We start from the raw sequence: 19,174 nt of genomic DNA, 5'->3' as shown, positions 1-19,174 counted from the left end.
TTATTGGCAAAATAAACATGCAAACACCTTCATTCACAAACAAAAACTCAACTTTAATAAATTCAGAAAACACATTAGAACAAGCACATTGCAAACATCTATATTTATATTAAACATGTTAATAAAAGGAGGCTCTTTTATGGCTACAAAGTGTTCTTCAGGTATTTAAACAAATACTTAATTGATCATGAACATTTCCATTCATTCAATAATTGTATTTGTGATTGATGAGGGCTTGTGGACTTTTAATTGGAAGGTGTTAGTCCACGAAATAGTAAAAAAACAAATTCTGCTGCGTTTCTCTGCAAAAGTGAGCACTTTAACAGAAAAATGTGTAAATCTACTACAACTTAGTATTTTTACGAATAAGTATGTGTTAATGCGATGGGTTCGCATTGCTGCGACGATTTTGCATTGCTGCGATGTCATTTGGCGTACGCCCACTTTGTGTAATAATACGTGCGAATTAGCAAAAATAAGTTGGGGGCGGATGTTCGCACATTTACTACATTAACGCAACTTTAATAATAAGTTGTGCGAACGAAAAACTTAGCGATCAACTCGGAATGAGGGCCTTTATATCTGTCCCCCCTGCAGTGCACATGGTTTTGCCCAACTGCTAACAAATTTGCTGCTGCGATCAACTCAGAATTAGGTCCAATTTGCCATGATTTAAGGGTAGGTGTACAATGGACTCATCAGCACATTTCTGTCAAAGCAGATATTTTTGAGGTTTTACCTCAATAAATTGTCAACCAGAAGCTAGGCTAATCAATTAACAGCACTTATAATCTACCTTTAAGTATGTGTTCAGTGAACAGACACAATGCTCCTGACGGCAGTTAGTGCCCAGGTGATGTGTGAGCGTGTGGGGCTATGTAAGGAGCCATTTGCAGCATGCACTGTTTGTGATTATCAGTATTTGGACTTTTATCTTTTAAAAGTGTGTTGGATTTTAACAGGTCTGAAATGTGATTTCTGTCAATATATATATATATATATATATATATATATATATATATATATATATTGTGTTTGCGTGATGCCGTGGCAGGCTGATTTACCTCCTTTGCTCATGTGACGTTCCATATTGCTAATGCAAGGAACCATTCAGCTTTAAGCAAGAAGCCTCACCATCCACTGTTTTTCCTTCCACAGCCGCAGCCATTATCATTGGCACTTGCATCCTGCTTAATAAATAATGAATAAATATGTCCCTATATCTGCCTATCCCTTTGTAAACGAATTCTAGCCTTGTGCCATGTGTGTTAGCTCCTGAAAGGGTATCGTGCCAAGATAGAGAATGTATGTGCTACGTTTCTTATCTTTCCTTGGCAGCAACCAAGAATGTCTCAGGAGCTTGTGGGAAAAGCCAAGAGATTAACATACTGCACAGCTAGCGGGTGACTCATAGGCAGGATCCACCATGGCAGCTCTGCCATCAACATCTGAATGCCTGGCAGATACCATGGTTTTCAATGAATAGTACTAATAGCTCTCCCAGAAAGACCTAAAAGGAAGCCAATGTGAGTACTGTATGTATCAGGATGTGGAACCTAATAATAATAATAATAATCATCATAATAATAATCTCCTTACTCTTAATAGCGAATAATAGGAAACATTTAGAGATGAGTATCACACAAATGAAATTTATGTTGGATGGATGTCTGTGCACAGACGCAGAGGGCGAGTCTTTGCATACAATGCATACGCAGATGCAAATTTAGACATTTTTGCATAGTCGTGCGGAACTTGGACAGATCTGGCTTTTACGTAAAATTAAATTATGCGTTTCAGGGTGGCAATAATGTACACACAACTGCCATGTCTTGCGGGAATGCCATGGGAGTGTATCAAAAGCTCTGCGGGCTTCTGAGTCATTCATACAAGTTTCTGATGTATATCTTGCATCTAACATGGGGCTGGGGCAGTGGCGGGCTGGGCTGGGTGGCAGGGTGCCATATGCCCCCTGGGCCAGTACATTTTTAATGCTCCAGGGCCACCTGGCGCCACCCTCAGCATGTTGCAAGCTGCGGGAGGCAGGCAAAGCTGCAGCAGATGCTCCCCGGCAGGGCCACTCAAGTGGAGTGACCAAACAGGGACATTACTCCATAGAGGGCACAGTGCATCGTCAGAAACTGCACATGTGTGTTTGCCGGCCCCCAATCCACCCCTCACATATACCGGCTCCCGATCTGCAAGCCCACTCTTCTGGTTTCATCAGGCTGAGAAGGAAGGGGTCACACCGCGATAGTGCCATCAGTGCGACACCAATACCGGCAGCAGTTCTGTGACAGCTGGGACACTGCTGGTCGTTTTCTGCAGGCAAGGATTGCAGCCTTTAAGGTGGAGGAGGGCAGAAAGGGAATAACCAGTGACAGTGCCCCCCCTCCTCCCACACATACACACGCACACAAACCTCACATATCAGAATATCACTGCAATGTAAAAGTAGGTGGCCAGAGCGGTCAGTAGCTGGAATCGGCAATGGTTTTAGCCATGCCAGTGCCTGCTCCTAGCAGCACTGCACAGGCACTGGGAATGCTACTGGGGGCGATATCATGATAAAATCTGTCCTCATGCTGTTGTGACTCATTTCTGCGTAAAACCTTTTTTATTCAGTGGTTTTATTGTATGATTAGAAGGTCCCTATTTTTAAGACAACTTGTGGTATTTTTTGAGTGCCACTAGGAGAGTCAGTGTGTGGTGTGGGGAGCAGTGAGTGAGCTGTGAGGGGTTCTGTGAAAAGAGCAGCAAGTGCTCTGAGGTGGACAGCGAGTACTGTTAATGGGGGTCAGTGAGTGAGCTGTGAAGGGGTCATGAGTTCTCTGAAGTCAGTATGTGCAGTGAAGGGTTAAGAGTGGGATGTATTAAAATACATTGCCGCCCCTCGCCACCTACCGCAGCGATGTTGATCGCATATGTACTAACATATGCAATCAACATCGTAATGCGGTGATGGAGGCCCCCCGCGATACCTGTGAGGTGGAGTGCAGGGGCTATCCGTCACCTCCCAGGGGTCTTCACACGGCCTGCATGCCGGGAAGCAGCAGCAGGCTGTCCCCGGCGTCTCCTCCTCCCCCCTGCACCCGGAAGGACCTCCGGATGTGTTGCTAGGGGGAGGAGGAGATTACCTTCCGGGACCAGGGCTGCCTGGAGGAAGGTATGCTGGGGGGGAGGCGTCTGCGGCGGAGGTGACGGGTTGCGGCGGCCGGCGATAAGAAGCCCATAGGCTTCTATAGAGTATCGCCATCCAGAGATGGCGATACCCTGGGCGGCGAAAAACCGGCGGTGGGGACTTAGTACATTTGAAAATGCGGTAAAACCCCCGAAAATGGGGGTTTTACCGCATTTTTACCTTAGCACATCCCGCCCTAAGTGTTACATACTTTCTGAGGTTGAAAAAAGACAATTTGTCCATCGAGTTCAACCTATTTGGAGGCTCCTACGCTGTATTATTTTTAGGACTATTTTTATATTTTTGTTTTATTCTAGGTCATGACCTACCCACTATAACCCTATATATCCTTATCCATTAGGAATTTATCTAGCCCATTCCTAAAAGTATCAACGGAATCTGCCTTTACTACTCTATCTGGCAGGGAATTCCAAACACGTATTGTCCTTACTGTGAAAAAACCTTTTCGCCTCTGTGTGCGAAATCTCCTCTCTTCTAAACTAAGCGGATATCCACGTGTCCTCTGAGTTGATCTTACCAAAAACAGATCCCCCTCAAGCTCTGTGTATTGTCCCCTTATATATTTGTAAATGTTAATTATGTCCCCTCTTAATCTCCTCTTTTCCAGTGTAAAAATGCCTAGCCTCGCAAGCCTTTCCTCGTAATCCAGCGTCTCCATTCCCCTAATCAGTTTGGTAGCCCTTTCAGTTTTATGGAAGGAACTGAAAGTAAAATAGAGCGCTATGGAGGAGGCAATGAGAGATTATGCAGGGAGGACTCAATGAGACAGCAGATATGCAGGAAATGCTGGTAGGAAAAGCTGGGGTCACTTGATTGCATTTGCCCCCCAGGCTAAAAGTTGCCAATAAGCCCCTAGGCTGGTGCAGGTGCCAACACTATGGAGATGGTTGTGACGGCAGCTGTAAAATTGGGTGTCACAGGCTTCCACTTGTAGATGCACAAACCTCCACATTAGCCCTATGGGTTCTGGCATAATGTAGTAAATTAGGCTTTAGCAACTGCCCACTACTACAGCCACTTTGCGTGCGACTCAGAATCAGCACATAAATGTTTACATTCCCTTAATTCTCTTAAGTCCATATCATACAGCCCATTAAGAACCTTTGTAATCTGGCCAGACTGTAATGCAATAGGTAGCAACTATCCTTATGTATCAATGCCTATTTCTCTATAGAGTGTAAGCTTGCAAGCAGGGCCTTCCTGTCTCTATGACTGATTGTTATTACCCAGTTTTGATCTATTACTGTTGGTCCAATGTAAAGCGCAATGGAATATGCTGCTAAGAGTTCCATGCTGCTGTGATAGATGTTAGTGGGACAAAAGGATGCAGCAGCTGGCTCTATATAACATCAGTAAGGAGCGTCAGCAGCAGCGGGTATATATACCTGGTCAAGTCACATACTGTAGTGCAGTGGTTTCCAAACTTTTTTGAATCACGGCACCCTAGAATATCAGAATTTTTTTTCACGGCACCCCTAGGCCAAAAATTTCTTATTGAGAAATTTAGAAAGAAATATTACATTAAGTAGATCGCATTTATATGTCATCCTAAGGGTCAGTTGTGTGGTGAGGGACAAGATTTGCTTCTGTTTCGCCACATATTTTATGACTGGCAGCCACCAACACTGGTTTTGCCTATTATATTGACCATGAATAATTTGAATTGCTCCTGGACCACCAACCCACGGCACCCCTGCAAGTGTCTCGAGGCACCCCAGGGAACCTCTGCTGTAGTGTATTACCTTTGAAAAAGCTGTAAGAAAACAGTGAAACGCGTCAGTGTTTTTTCCTACCCATTGACCAGCATTGCAACACTACCACCTAGTGGTTGGACCAATTTCTGGACTGTTATTCAAGAAGCCTACTACTAAGGAACTTATATGATCTCTACTACCTTTGGCCGGTAACTCTCCGGACACCATACATCTAGTGAGGACCTACTGTTTCTGAACTATATGGATACAAGTGCAGGATATCTCCTCCAGCGGTGACTGCTGTAGTAAACTACCATCCCTGGTGAACTGTGCCCAATACCTAAGAGGTCTATGAACTATCTTTTCTTCCAAGTGGTAGTCCAGTCATATTAATATGAACAAGCACTATTACACTATAATATCACTGTTAATTGTGCTTTGTGGGTATATTATGAATTGATCTACTGTATATGATATGTGATTTTTTTTTAAATGTTATATATTAAAACCTATAAGCCAGTGGTTCCCAAACTGTGTGCCGTGGCTCCCTGGGGTGCCTCGGGACACTTGCAGGGGTGCCCTGGGTAAGTGGTCCAGGACCAATTCAAATTATTTATGGTCAATATAATAGGCAAAACTAGTGCTAGTAGCTGTCAGTCATAAAATATGGGGACAAACAGAAGCAAATCCTGTCCCTCACCACACAACTGACCCTAAGGATGACATATAAACACAATCTACTTAATTTAATATTTCTTTCTAAATTTCTCAATAAGACATTTTTGGCCTAGGGGTGCCGTGAAAAAAATTCTGATACTCTAGAGCAGCGGTGACCAACCTGTGGCTCTTGAGCCGCATGTGGCTCTTTCTTTATTCAGATGTGGCTCCCAACACTCTAAATCAGGGCTGGCCAAACCGGTCCTCGAGATCTACCAACAGTTCATGTTTCCCAGGCCTCCTGGAGATCTGTAGAATTGTCAGCTAGGAATGAATGCAGCACATCTTAATTAGTAATGACTACACCTGTGCATCAGCTAGGTGGTCTGGAAAATGTGAACTGTTGGTAGATCTCGAGTACCGGTTTGGCCAGCCCTGCTCTAAATCATGTGACCACAACAGATACAGAAACCGCTGCACTCCAGCCAGACACACAGCAGCACTACAGGGACTGAAAACTGAAGGAGCCAGATACTAGAGGTGAGACACCCACAAGCAAACAGAGGACACATTAGGGACTGCTGCAATGGGATGAGTTGATTGGGGGGCTGTAGTGATACATGAGGGTGGGCTAGAGTGACACATGGCAGAGCTGGCTAGAGAGACACGGGAGGGTCCTGGCAGGAGTGACGCGGGAGGGTGCTGGAAGTAGTGACACATGGGAGAGCTGGCTGGAGTGACATGGGAGGGTGGTAGCAGGAGTGACATAAGAGGGTGGTAGCAGGAGTGACACATGGAAGAGCTGGCTGGAGTGACAGGAGGGTGTTGGCAGGAGTGACACATGGGAGAGCTGGCTGGAGTGACATAGGAGGGTGGTAGCAGGAGTGACACATGGGAGAGCTGGCTGGAGTGACATAGAAGGGTGCTAGCAGAAGTGACACATGGAAGAGCTGGCTGGAGTGACAGGAGGGGCTAGCAGAAGTGACACGTGGAAGAGCTGGCTGGAGTGACACAGCAGGGTGCTAGCAGGAGTGACACATGGAAGAGCTGGCTGGAGTGACAGGAGGGTGTTGACTGGAGCGACACATGGGAGAGCTGGCTGGAGTGACACATGGGAGACCTGGTTGGAGTGACACAGCAGGGTCTTGGCAGTAGTGACACATGGGAGAGCTGGCTGGAGTGACACGGGGAGCTGGCTGGAGTGACATAGGAGGGTGCTAGCAGGAGTGACACATGGAAGAGCTGGCTGGAGTGACACATGGGATACCTGGCTGGAGTGACACAGCAGGGTCTTGGCAGTAGTGACACATGGGAGAGCTGGCTGGAGTGACACGGGGAGCTGGCTGGAGTGACATAGGAGGGTGCTAGCAGGAGTGACACATGGAAGAGCTGGCTGGAGTGACACATGGGGGAGCTGGCTGGAGTGAAGCAGCAGGGTCTTGGCAGTAGTGACACACGGGAGACCTGGCTGGAATAACATAGCAGTGTCTTGGCAGTAGTGACACATGGGAGAGCTGGCTGGAGTGGCATAGGAGGGTGGTAGCAGGAGTGACACATGGGAGAGCTGGCTGGAGTGACACGGGGGAGCTGGCTGGAGTGACATAGGAGGGTGCTAGCAGGAGTGACACATGGAAGGGCTGGCTGGAGTGACACATGGGGGAGCTGGCTGGAGTGAAGCAGCAGGGTCTTGGCAGTAGTGACACATGGGAGACCTGGCTGGAATAACACAGCAGGATCTTGGCAGTAGTGACACATGGGAGAGCTGGCTGGAGTGACACATGGGAGACCTGGCTGGAATAACATAGCAGTGTCTTGGCAGTATTGACACATGGGAGACCTGGCTGGAATAACATAGCAGTGTCTTGGCAGTAGTGACACATGGGAGAGCTGGCTGGAGTGACATAGGAGGGTTGTAGCAGGAGTGACACATGAGAGAGCTGGCTGGAGTGACGTGGGGGAGCTGGCTGGAGTGACATAGGAGGGTGCTAGCAGGAGTGACACATGGAAGGGCTATCTGGAGTGACACATGAGGGAGCTGGCTGGAGTGAAGCAGCAGGGTCTTGGCAGTAGTGACACATGGGAGAGCTGGCTGGATTGAAGCAGCAGGGTTTTGGCAGTAGTGACACATGGGAGACCTGGCTGGAATAACACAGCAGGATCTTGGCAGTAGTGACACATGGGAGAGCTGGCTGGAGTGACATAGGAGGGTGCTAGCAGGAGTGACACATGGAAGAGCTGGCTGGAGTGACGCGGGGGAGCTGGCTGGAGTGACATAGGAGGGTGCTAGCAGGAGTGACACATGGAAGAGCTGGCTGGAGTGACACATGAGGGAGCTGGCTGGAGTGAAGCAGCAGGGTCTTGGCAGTAGTGACACATGGAAGACCTGGCTGGAATAACACAGCAGGGTCTTGGCAGTAGTGACACATGGGAGAGCTGGTTGGAGTGACACAGCAGGGTCTTGGCAGTAGTGACACATGGGAGAGCTGGCTGGAGTGACACATGGGACAGCTGGCTGGAGTGACACATAGGAGACCTGGCTGGAGTTACACATGGGAGACCTGGCTGGAGTGACACATGGGAGACCTGGCTGGAGTTACATAGGAGGGTGCTAGCAGGAGTGACACATGGAAGGGCTGGCTGGAGTGACACATGGGGGAGCTGGCTGGAGTGAACCAGCAGGGTCTTGGCAGTAGTGACACATGGGAGACCTGGCTGGAATAACACAGCAGGATCTTGGCAGTAGTGACATCGGGAGAGCTGGCTGGAGTGACACAGCAGGGTCTTGGCAGTAGTAACACATGGGAGACCTGGCTGTAGTGACACATGGGAGACCTAGCTAGAGTGACACATGGGAGACCGGCTGGAGTGACACAGCAGGGTCTTGGCAGTAGTGACACATGGGAGAGCTGGCTGGAGTGACACGGGGAGCTGGCTGGAGTGACATAGGAGGGTGCTAGCAGGAGTGACACATGGAAGAGCTGGCTGGAGTGACACATGGGATACCTGGCTGGAGTGACACAGCAGGGTCTTGGCAGTAGTGACACATGGGAGAGCTGGCTGGAGTGACACGGGGAGCTGGCTGGAGTGACATAGGAGGGTGCTAGCAGGAGTGACACATGGAAGAGCTGGCTGGAGTGACACATGGGGGAGCTGGCTGGAGTGAAGCAGCAGGGTCTTGGCAGTAGTGACACACGGGAGACCTGGCTGGAATAACATAGCAGTGTCTTGGCAGTAGTGACACATGGGAGAGCTGGCTGGAGTGACATAGGAGGGTGGTAGCAGGAGTGACACATGGGAGAGCTGGCTGGAGTGACACGGGGGAGCTGGCTGGAGTGACATAGGAGGGTGCTAGCAGGAGTGACACATGGAAGGGCTGGCTGGAGTGACACATGGGGGAGCTGGCTGGAGTGAAGCAGCAGGGTCTTGGCAGTAGTGACACATGGGAGACCTGGCTGGAATAACACAGCAGGATCTTGGCAGTAGTGACACATGGGAGAGCTGGCTGGAGTGACACATGGGAGACCTGGCTGGAATAACATAGCAGTGTCTTGGCAGTATTGACACATGGGAGACCTGGCTGGAATAACATAGCAGTGTCTTGGCAGTAGTGACACATGGGAGAGCTGGCTGGAGTGACATAGGAGGGTTGTAGCAGGAGTGACATATGAGAGAGCTGGCTGGAGTGACGTGGGGGAGCTGGCTGGAGTGACATAGGAGGGTGCTAGCAGGAGTGACACATGGAAGGGCTATCTGGAGTGACACATGAGGGAGCTGGCTGGAGTGAAGCAGCAGGGTCTTGGCAGTAGTGACACATGGGAGAGCTGGCTGGAGTGAAGCAGCAGGGTTTTGGCAGTAGTGACACATGGGAGACCTGGCTGGAATAACACAGCAGGATCTTGGCAGTAGTGACACATGGGAGAGCTGGCTGGAGTGACATAGGAGGGTGCTAGCAGGAGTGACACATGGAAGAGCTGGCTGGAGTGACGCGGGGGAGCTGGCTGGAGTGACATAGGAGGGTGCTAGCAGGAGTGACACATGGAAGAGCTGGCTGGAGTGACGCGGGGGAGCTGGCTGGAGTGACATAGGAGGGTGCTAGCAGGAGTGACACATGGAAGAGCTGGCTGGAGTGACACATGAGGGAGCTGGCTGGAGTGAAGCAGCAGGGTCTTGGCAGTAGTGACACATGGAAGACCTGGCTGGAATAACACAGCAGGGTCTTGGCAGTAGTGACACATGGGAGAGCTGGTTGGAGTGACACAGCAGGGTCTTGGCAGTAGTGACACATGGGAGAGCTGGCTGGAGTGACACATGGGACAGCTGGCTGGAGTGACACATAGGAGACCTGGCTGGAGTTACACATGGGAGACCTGGCTGGAGTGACACATGGGAGACCTGGCTGGAGTTACATAGGAGGGTGCTAGCAGGAGTGACACATGGAAGGGCTGGCTGGAGTGACACATGGGGGAGCTGGCTGGAGTGAACCAGCAGGGTCTTGGCAGTAGTGACACATGGGAGACCTGGCTGGAATAACACAGCAGGATCTTGGCAGTAGTGACATCGGGAGAGCTGGCTGGAGTGACACAGCAGGGTCTTGGCAGTAGTAACACATGGGAGACCTGGCTGTAGTGACACATGGGAGACCTAGCTGGAGTGACACATGGGAGACCGGCTGGAGTGACACAGCAGGGTCTTGGCAGTAGTGACACATGGGAGACATGGCTGGAGTGACATGGGGGAGCTGGCTGGAGTGACATAGGAGGGTGCTAGCAGGAGTGACACATGGCAGAGCTGGCTGGAGAGACACAGGAGAGGGTCCTGGCAGGAGTGACGTGGGAGGGTGCTGGAAGTACTGACACATGGGCGAGCTGGCTAGGATGACATAGGAGAGTGCTAGCAGGAGTGACACATGGGGGAGCTGGCTGGAGTGGCACATGGGGGAGCTGAAGTTTATTATGTGAAACTGGCTTTTTCAATGGATTTGGCTTTAAAAAAATGTATTTTATGTCGTTCTGGCTTTTTCAATGTATTTTATACCAGGGGTGTGGTCTAGCAGGCACAAGGCCACATTCCATTTTTGCATGCGCGCCATCGGCTCGATGTCGGCTCTTTAACGTACCTAACAAGGTTTTTTGGCTCTTTGTCACTGACTGGTTGGCCACCCCTGCTCTAGGGCGCCGTGATTCAAAAAAGTTTTGAAACCACTGCTATAAGCTTTTAACCAGACAATCTTTCATATTAATTAATTAATTTATAATTATATAAGTGCTGCTATTTCTTCCCTTGTTTGCAAATTTCTATTATAATAGGAATTGACAATTCCTCAATTATATTGTAGCAGCTGCTTCTAGAAAGACACCCTTATAAGCCTCTAAAACGTAACCTTACTGGCAGAGCTGGATTATAGCCGGGGGGTGGTCTTCTATGGGCCCCCACACATTGAGGAGCCCCACACTCCGGCAAACAGTGCCGTGGTGTGGCCCCCCTGCACGCTTCCTGGCAGGCTACGAGTACTGGCAGCACAGGAATGATTTTATCTTTGAGACGGAGACATCTTTGTCGCCATCTCTACAGTGAACTCTGCCGACTCACAGACATAATGCAGCAAATTTGCGGGTGTATGGGGAAGGGGGTGGGGACCTAACACCGTGAAGTACCCATTCCCATCAGTGACATGATGCTTCTGTAGCCTAACACGTAGCATTTTTCCTGTTCTATTCCTCCCTTTCTGTTTCTCTCTCCCTCCCTGACACCATTTCTTACTTGCCCCCCTTCTCACTCTTTCTCTCTATCTCTCTCCCTCCCTGACACCCTCTCTCTCCTGATTGCTTCCCCTCTCTCTCTCTCTCTTTCTCCTTGACACCCTCTTTCTCTCCATCTCTCTCTTGCTACCCTTTCTCGCTACCCATTCTCTCCCTCAGATCTCTCCCTGACACTCTCTCTCGCTCTCTCTTGCTACCTTCTCTCTTTGTTTCTCGCCCTGTGCCTCTCTCTTTCTCTCTGGTATCCTCTCTTTCTCTCTTGCTCCTCTCTCTCAGCCCCTTTCTCTCTCCCTTGCGCCATCTATTTCACTCTTGCTTCTCTCTCTCTCTCTCTCTCTCTCTCTCTATCTTGCTCCCCCCTTTCTCTATCTCTGTCTTTCTCTCACTAACCCCCTCTTTCTCTCTCTCTTGTTACTCTCTGTCTCTCTCTCTCTCTCCCTGACACCTTCTCTATCTCTCCACATATCTCTATCGCCCTGACACTTCTTTCTCATTCACCTCCTCTCTGTCTCCCTCACTCCCCCCTCTCTTTCTCTCTCCCTGACACCCTCTTTGTCTCTCACTCCCCTCATTCTCTCTCCTACTCTGCTAATGGGCATAGTAGTGCCAGCGGTGGGGGTAAATTTTATAGGTTGGGGTCTGTCACTGCCCCCTCCCCACCCCCAAATGACTGCAGACTGTCAATCACTTGACTTCTGCAGCTGTTCTGTGGCCGACGACATAGGACCTGCACACCACATGCACAGTATGGTGCATGCGCAAAGAACATCAGTACTTTGTGTCTGTACCCGTACTTGCATTGGAACTTGAATCAGGCCCTCAATGCGAGAAAGATACGACACCTATATGTAGTCTATTGTAGAGATTTCTGAACACTCCTCTCGACATTGGTAATTGCATCAGCAGCACATACTGTAACCTCCAATTTTTAACCTTTGCGCTCTAAAAAATATATATGATATGGCTGACAGCAATAACAAACTCCTATTAAATTAAAAAAATTTAATATTGCAAGAGTAATCACAAATAATAAAACAAGACCGGTCTTAATAGTTTAAACATCTAAGATAACAAATATAAATGCTTTCTATTAAAATGAGGTGGACTTGAGCATATTCTGTGTACAGAAGTGTATAAACTAGCTCTATAAGCAAATGACTCAATGTATATAAAAGTCAAATTAAATCAAGTGTAGCTGCTGGTGGAACCCGTATATTAGATGTTTCCAATGATAAGTCACTTAGTAACAGACTTCCTTTAAACGTAACAATCCAACACAGGACAAATAATGAATGAGAGCTGCTCCAACCGGAATCTTACGTGAGGTATAAGCAAGTAATGTCAGCAGGAAGGAATCCCGACATCTGCCACGCTGGCTTCTGGTTGCGGGGAAACCGGCACCTGCACTGGCGCCTGCTGTAACTTGTCCTGCTCGATCCGAATGTTCCACAGATCTCCACCTCTACATGCCGTTTGCAAGCACCGATGTGCGGCTCCTCTCCACTCTAAAATAAATCAACCAGCGGATAGATTTTACAGCTGGTGTATGTTACGGGTCGGACACAGTGGATCTGCCTTAGGGCAGGTACAGGCGTCGATGGTGCACACGTTGGTTTTCCTGTTGTGGTGTGCCAGGGCCCACTGACTGTGTTAATGTGTGTAGGGGCGCAGAAGGTAGGCCTCTCAGGCCATGCAGATTCAGGTGCATGCTAGTACACAAGGGGAAAGCTGAAACTAGCATTTGTATGTAATTGTACTCGTTACAGGTGCTAGAGCAATGGCAGCAGAGTCCAACTCTGAATCAGGCCCATTGTAATCTTTCTCATTGTCAGTGTCAGGAAACACCAGGGAAAAGTTTGTGAAAACGTGTTGCAAGACACAATAATGATCACTACTAGTAGATGATATGACAGACGGGATGTACATTAGAATGGGACACATATTGGAACAACCTTTATGCTATGTGCTGCTGATGGAAAAAACCTTTTTACCAGGCGCTAATAGCAAATACTATCAAAAAAATCCTTTTGGATATTATAGTAATCAGCTGCAAAAAGTTAGATGACCTGGGGTGAGCAGGTCAATCACATTGCACTGGACTACCCAAATGCAACTATCCACAAAACCTCCAATTTTTAACCTTTGCGCTATAAAAAATATATATGATATGGCTGACAGCAATAACAAACTCCTATTAAATGAAATTGTTTTAATATTGCAAGAGTGATCACAAATAATAAAACAAGACCGGTCTTAATAGTTTAAACATCTAAGATAACAAATATAAATGCTTTCTATTAAAAGGAGGTGGACTTGAGCATATTCTGTGCACAGAAGTGTATAAACTAGCTCTATGAGCAAATGACTCAATGTATATAAAAGTCAAATTAAATCAAGTGTAGCTGCTGGTGGAACCCGTATATTAGATGTTTCCAATGATAAGTCACTTAGTCGTTATCGACTTCCTTTAAACGTAACAATCCAACACAGGACAAATAATGAATGAGTCGTTATCGATGTTCTCATGTTTTATGGTCTGTTTCAGAGGTAAATGTAAAGCCGATGTTTGTGCAGTTGGGTGTTTTCTTACTGTAGCTTAGCTGAGTCGCACTGCTCATGTGTGTCAGTGGTGTTGCGATGACGGCCGTAGTGTGGATTAGAATGCAGAGTGATTCACAGACAATGACCATTTAAGGGTGGTAACAGAGGTAGGTGGGTTTTCTAAAATGCAATGGCGTATTAACTGTTTCGGGGGCATGTCTGAGCCAGCGCATGCAGTTTTCATGGCCCCGGCGGCTTACTTATGGTGGGCATTTTAAGGTTGCTTAGAGGTCCAATGGTGCGACTCATGTACATCAGATGGAGAATCTTTATGCAGGCGACGTATCTGAGCCATCAGCGGCTGCATCATTTACATATCTTCTTAGATCTGCTGCGTTCAAAGATGCAGCAACAACAGGCATTGCGGCTACCTCTGAGTCAGGTCCTTAGTCATTAGCAATATTTTCATGCTTCAATTACTACTGCTATTCTTTATATCATATCCAATGTCCGTAGTCTGCTATTATTCCATGTTCTTGTGATGCTGCTGATATCTTCTTGTTTCATCTGAAGATGAAAATTTGCCCAGCCTTTCCTGCACTTGTAGTTAATAAATGTACTGTAGTGGTTTTAGCAGCAGCCCCAGTGTGTTCCGTGTCTGCTGATTATTATAACGGTGAGGTGTTGGGTGTTGGGGCAGTGGTGTATTTCATGAGGTAGTACAACAAGTTTACCTGTATGAGAACCATGCTAGACTGCTGGCCAGATGAGGCAAGGTGATTTTTTTTTTTTTTTTTTTTGCATTATAGCTGTCTTGGTTGAAGGCAATGAGCAGTAAATTATGGTGCAAGAGGTGGTTGGGAGTGAAGTTGGAGCTGCATTTCTGGTCTGGAGGCATCAGGACTCGCTCCAACATGAAGGGGGCGAAGCAGGCAATGACGTGAAGGGCAATAAATAATTTTGTGCCTAGGGGGTGGCCTGACCCCTAAATTCATCCCTGTTCCTTAATCAATCTCTGGTGGATGGAAGACCAATTTGCTACCCCGTGGCCTAACAAGATTCAGCTGGAGCCACTACCAGGAATCAAGAGAGAGAGAAGTGAGAGAAATAACTGTTACCTGTTACGTTGTCACCAATGACGCCCAAGATCACCAGAGGTGCGAGATGACAACACATTTTGGACATTTTTTTAAAGAGGCAATCACTTACAAGGCAAAAACCTGGACTTATTTTTAAAGGGGCAATCACTTACAAGACAAAACCATGCCTTGCAAGTGATTGCCCCTTTAAAAAAATGTTAGAGATTGGCCGGCATCTCGCACCTCCGGCGATCTTGGGCGTCATTACATCCAGCCATTGTATTTTTTCAGAATTTGTGTCTGAAAGTCTGTTGAGGAGCATGCACAGATCTGTCCTGCTGAATTATTTGCTGAGCCCACCAGCTGGTTAACGCTCTATCCGTGGAACTGCTTTTGTGTTGAGTTGCTTGAACAAAGAAATAATCAGCACATGTAAACTCATCACTTATTATACTGGGCTAACCCGGGTCACGGCTCGGGATGAAAGGGTCCACGGAAAATAAAAAAACTGGTCCAGTAACCCGGGAATCCAACCTGGGTAGCTTGCAGGGTTGGACACAGGAAGGACCCAGGTAAAGGGGCAGCGTGAACGGGTAATCTGGGTAATCCGACGCGGGCCATATTAACACCCTTTGGAAAACCTGCTCACAAGTGCTTGGCGATGATGTCATCTCCAAGCGCCAGCAGATGAGTGGCCCCTGCAATAACCCGGGTCCAGTTTGCAGTGTGAGCGGTTTTCAAGACACTATGACACGACTTTGAACCCATATTCAGTGACCCGGGCTGGACCCGAGAACTTGGTGTGAAAGGGGTATTATGTGAGCAGGCATCTGCCCGAGTGTAGACAGCAGTGTCTCCCTAATGGCCATGCAGTACTAACTCTGCAAGCGAAAAATATGAAAAGCGTACATGAAAAGAATAATACTATCTATTGAACAGCATTTGTAAATATAAATAGATCCAACTTATTTGCTTGGGAATAGTTGGTCTTTATCACCAATGCCTCATATACAACTTATTAAATTTGTTATCATGAAGTGTAAAACCTAATCCCAAATACGGCGTCAAGTTACTAACACTCTGTATCACATTAACTTTGACAGTGAACCTCGTCCACATCTTTGCCCAAGTCTTTTCAATAAAAGATAACATTACATTTTTTTGTAACTGCTACAGACATCTCTTCCTTTTTCCAGACACAAAATTTTAATGATTATTATTGTTGCTAGCGGCAACAAGGCTCACTCACTAAATCTTTTTTAATGTATTTATCTAATTAAAAAATCTTTTCTTTTCTTTTTTTTGTTCAAAGCACTCTGCTTACTAATTCACACAGCTCCCTGTACAGAATTGGTGGGCCAGGGTTAACACCATAGCTGCTGGAAGTTATTTAATTTTTAAGACTGACTTTTAAACCTTACAGTACATCAGTGTTTCCCAACCACAGTCATCAAGGCACACTAACAATCCAGGTTTTAGTGATATCCAGGCTTCAGTACAGGTGGTTAAATCAAAATAACTGAGGTACTGGTTAAGTCACCTGTGCTTAAGTATGGCTATCCTTAAAACCTGGACTGTTAGTGTGCCTTGAGGGCTTTAGGAACCCCTGTGTTACACTTACATACTCATACTGTGATCATAATTTCAGTAGAATAACTCATCCAGATTAATTTAAACCCATCAGAACCCTTCACCATAAGGTTTTTAGAATACACAGGAAGTAGGACTGAAGCTGGAGCTATCGCAGGCTGTGGAGCATGTGTGTGGTGACGGGGACAGCAATGATTCTATATGGGCAGGGACAAATTTAGGAGTCAGCGTGCCCCTAGACACAACAGCAATGGCCGCCCCCCTCGGTTTAATGTTATTATTTTTAATTGTTCAGTTATAAGCCCTCATTCGATGATTGACAGTTTAACATAATAATAATTAAAAAAGCCATGAACTATGACATATATTATTTTATTTGTAATTATGTATAGATAGTGTAGTATGTAATAATTGAATAGCTTACAAGGGCAGTATATGCATGTCCTACCCATTTAAACTCCACTCAAGATGGCTTATGGTACATTAGAGGGCAAAGATTTAGCAGTTACTGGGTAAAGTTTGGGCTGATAGTACTAAAACAAGCAACTCAGTGGCGCTCCCTTTGAGTGATTGAGTGGAGCCCCTATGCACGTGCCTCCTGTGCCTAATCGGAAATTCACTACTACATATAGGGCTTCACTTTGCATGTTCTGACAATTGTGCATTATAGGGTCCTAATGTGTACATGCTGATAGAGATGGAGCCTCCCTTATCTTACCCCCACTAGTCGCAGGCGTGCACTCCCAGCGTAACTAGGCAATCCATCTGCCTAGTCACGCCGGGAGTGCACAGAGACGCTGTACATCAGCTACCCCTCCAATAATGTTGCTATGGGGTGATTGCATTTTATGCTCTAATAACTAGCCCTAGCAATTTTTCCAAAGTGAGATACAGTACTAGCTGGTAACTTTATTTGCAAAAGTCTATATACCTGGTTTTATAGTGCTTAGATAAATTCAGCTTCAGGCTCAGTTCAGGGACCGTTGGGTTGGCTGAAGTGAGAGTGGAATGTAGGAAGCTTCAGGGTCTTAAGAAGGTCCTCCTCATGAGAGAACAGATGCAGATACCACTCGTCGGGATCCCAGCTGTCACAATACTGCCGCTTGTAGCTGTGGTGGATACTAGAGACTGCGCTCAGCACTGTAAACTGCAGTGGTGGTGAGTAATGGAGACTACAGTATAGTGTATATAATAATTTGGTGATATGTCCCAAAAGATTAATTAGATTGCTGCTAAGGAGCTAAAAGGTATACCCCATGTGCAAATCTTTGCTTAAGTACTATGCCTTGTAGATATACTCATGAGAATTGATACATGTAGACACAGGGTTATGTAATGAAACAAATTTGAAACGGTATCCGTTCACATGGTCGACCATGTTATGGTCGACAGTCATTAGGTCGACCACTATTGGTCGACATTGACATGGTCGTCATGGACACATGGTCGACACATGAAAATGGTCGACACGTGAAAGGTCGACACATGAAAAGGTCGACATGGGTTTTTTGACTTTTTTTTCTTTTGGGGAACTTTTCCATACTTTACGATCCACATGGACTACGATTGGAACGGTAAAGTGTGCCGAGCGAAGCGGTAGCGGAGCGAAGGCACCATGCGAGGGGACGCGGTGCACTAATTGGGGTTCCCAGTCACTTTACGCAAAAAACGACACCAAAAAAAGTTAAAAAACTCATGTCGACCTTTTCATATGTCGACCTTTCATGTGTCGACCATTTTCATGTGTCGACCAAGTGTCCATGTCGACCATGTCAATGTCGACCAATAGTGGTCGACCTAATGACGGTCGACCATAACATGGTCGACCATTCATACCGGAACCATTTGAAACGTGTTCAGAATTGGCTGAGTATTGACACAAGAGAACTTCTTTTGTGGATACCAAATAAGGCAGTAGTACAGTGTCAATGTAGGCGTTGTGACATGAATGTATTCAGCAATTGAGTCAATTTATGATGGCCAAAGGCACACATTGAGATGATGATTCAATATGCCTCACTAATCATTATATTAACCAACTTTTACTGGCTACGATTTATCAATATTAGAATTGATCAATATTCACATATTTATGTTATCACTTTAATAAAGTTAAATAATATATTCACCACACACAATTGATTGTTCTAATTAAAATATTTATAGTATGTAGGGGGTGCAATAGATTGAATGCACTTATCAAGTGGCATATACATATAGACTTTGCCACTTAAATTACCCCGTTTATTTTATGGAAGAATATTAAAGGTTACGTTTTAAATTATCACAATCATATCATCTTTATATATAACAAAAACTAAAAGAGTGCTCCAAAAAGCAATCTACTTCTTTTTGTTGTTTCTTTTCAACAAATTGTCTGTTCGAGTAATGGAGACTACACTGGTGTTTGGAGACAGCGAAGGAAGCTGCAGCAATGGTGAGTACTGGAAACTGCACTGGATTTGGAGACAGCGCTGGTGCCACACGACAGACGGGCGAGCCTCGTTATTGTATCCAGCGCTGTTGCCATTGGGCATTACATTTCTCTCCCAAGCCAACTTGTTTTAAGGAGTTACCATTTCCAAAGACTGTTTTTTCCATTATGTAGTGTTAGCACCGTTGAGACATGGAAACCGCCATCCTGCCTGTGAT

This window comes from Pseudophryne corroboree, chromosome 3, assembly GCF_028390025.1.
Source record: "Pseudophryne corroboree isolate aPseCor3 chromosome 3, aPseCor3.hap2, whole genome shotgun sequence".
NCBI classification, from domain to species: domain Eukaryota; kingdom Metazoa; phylum Chordata; class Amphibia; order Anura; family Myobatrachidae; genus Pseudophryne; species Pseudophryne corroboree.
The sequence above is the reverse complement of the archived record's forward strand: the minus strand, read 5'-3'. Positions refer to the sequence as shown.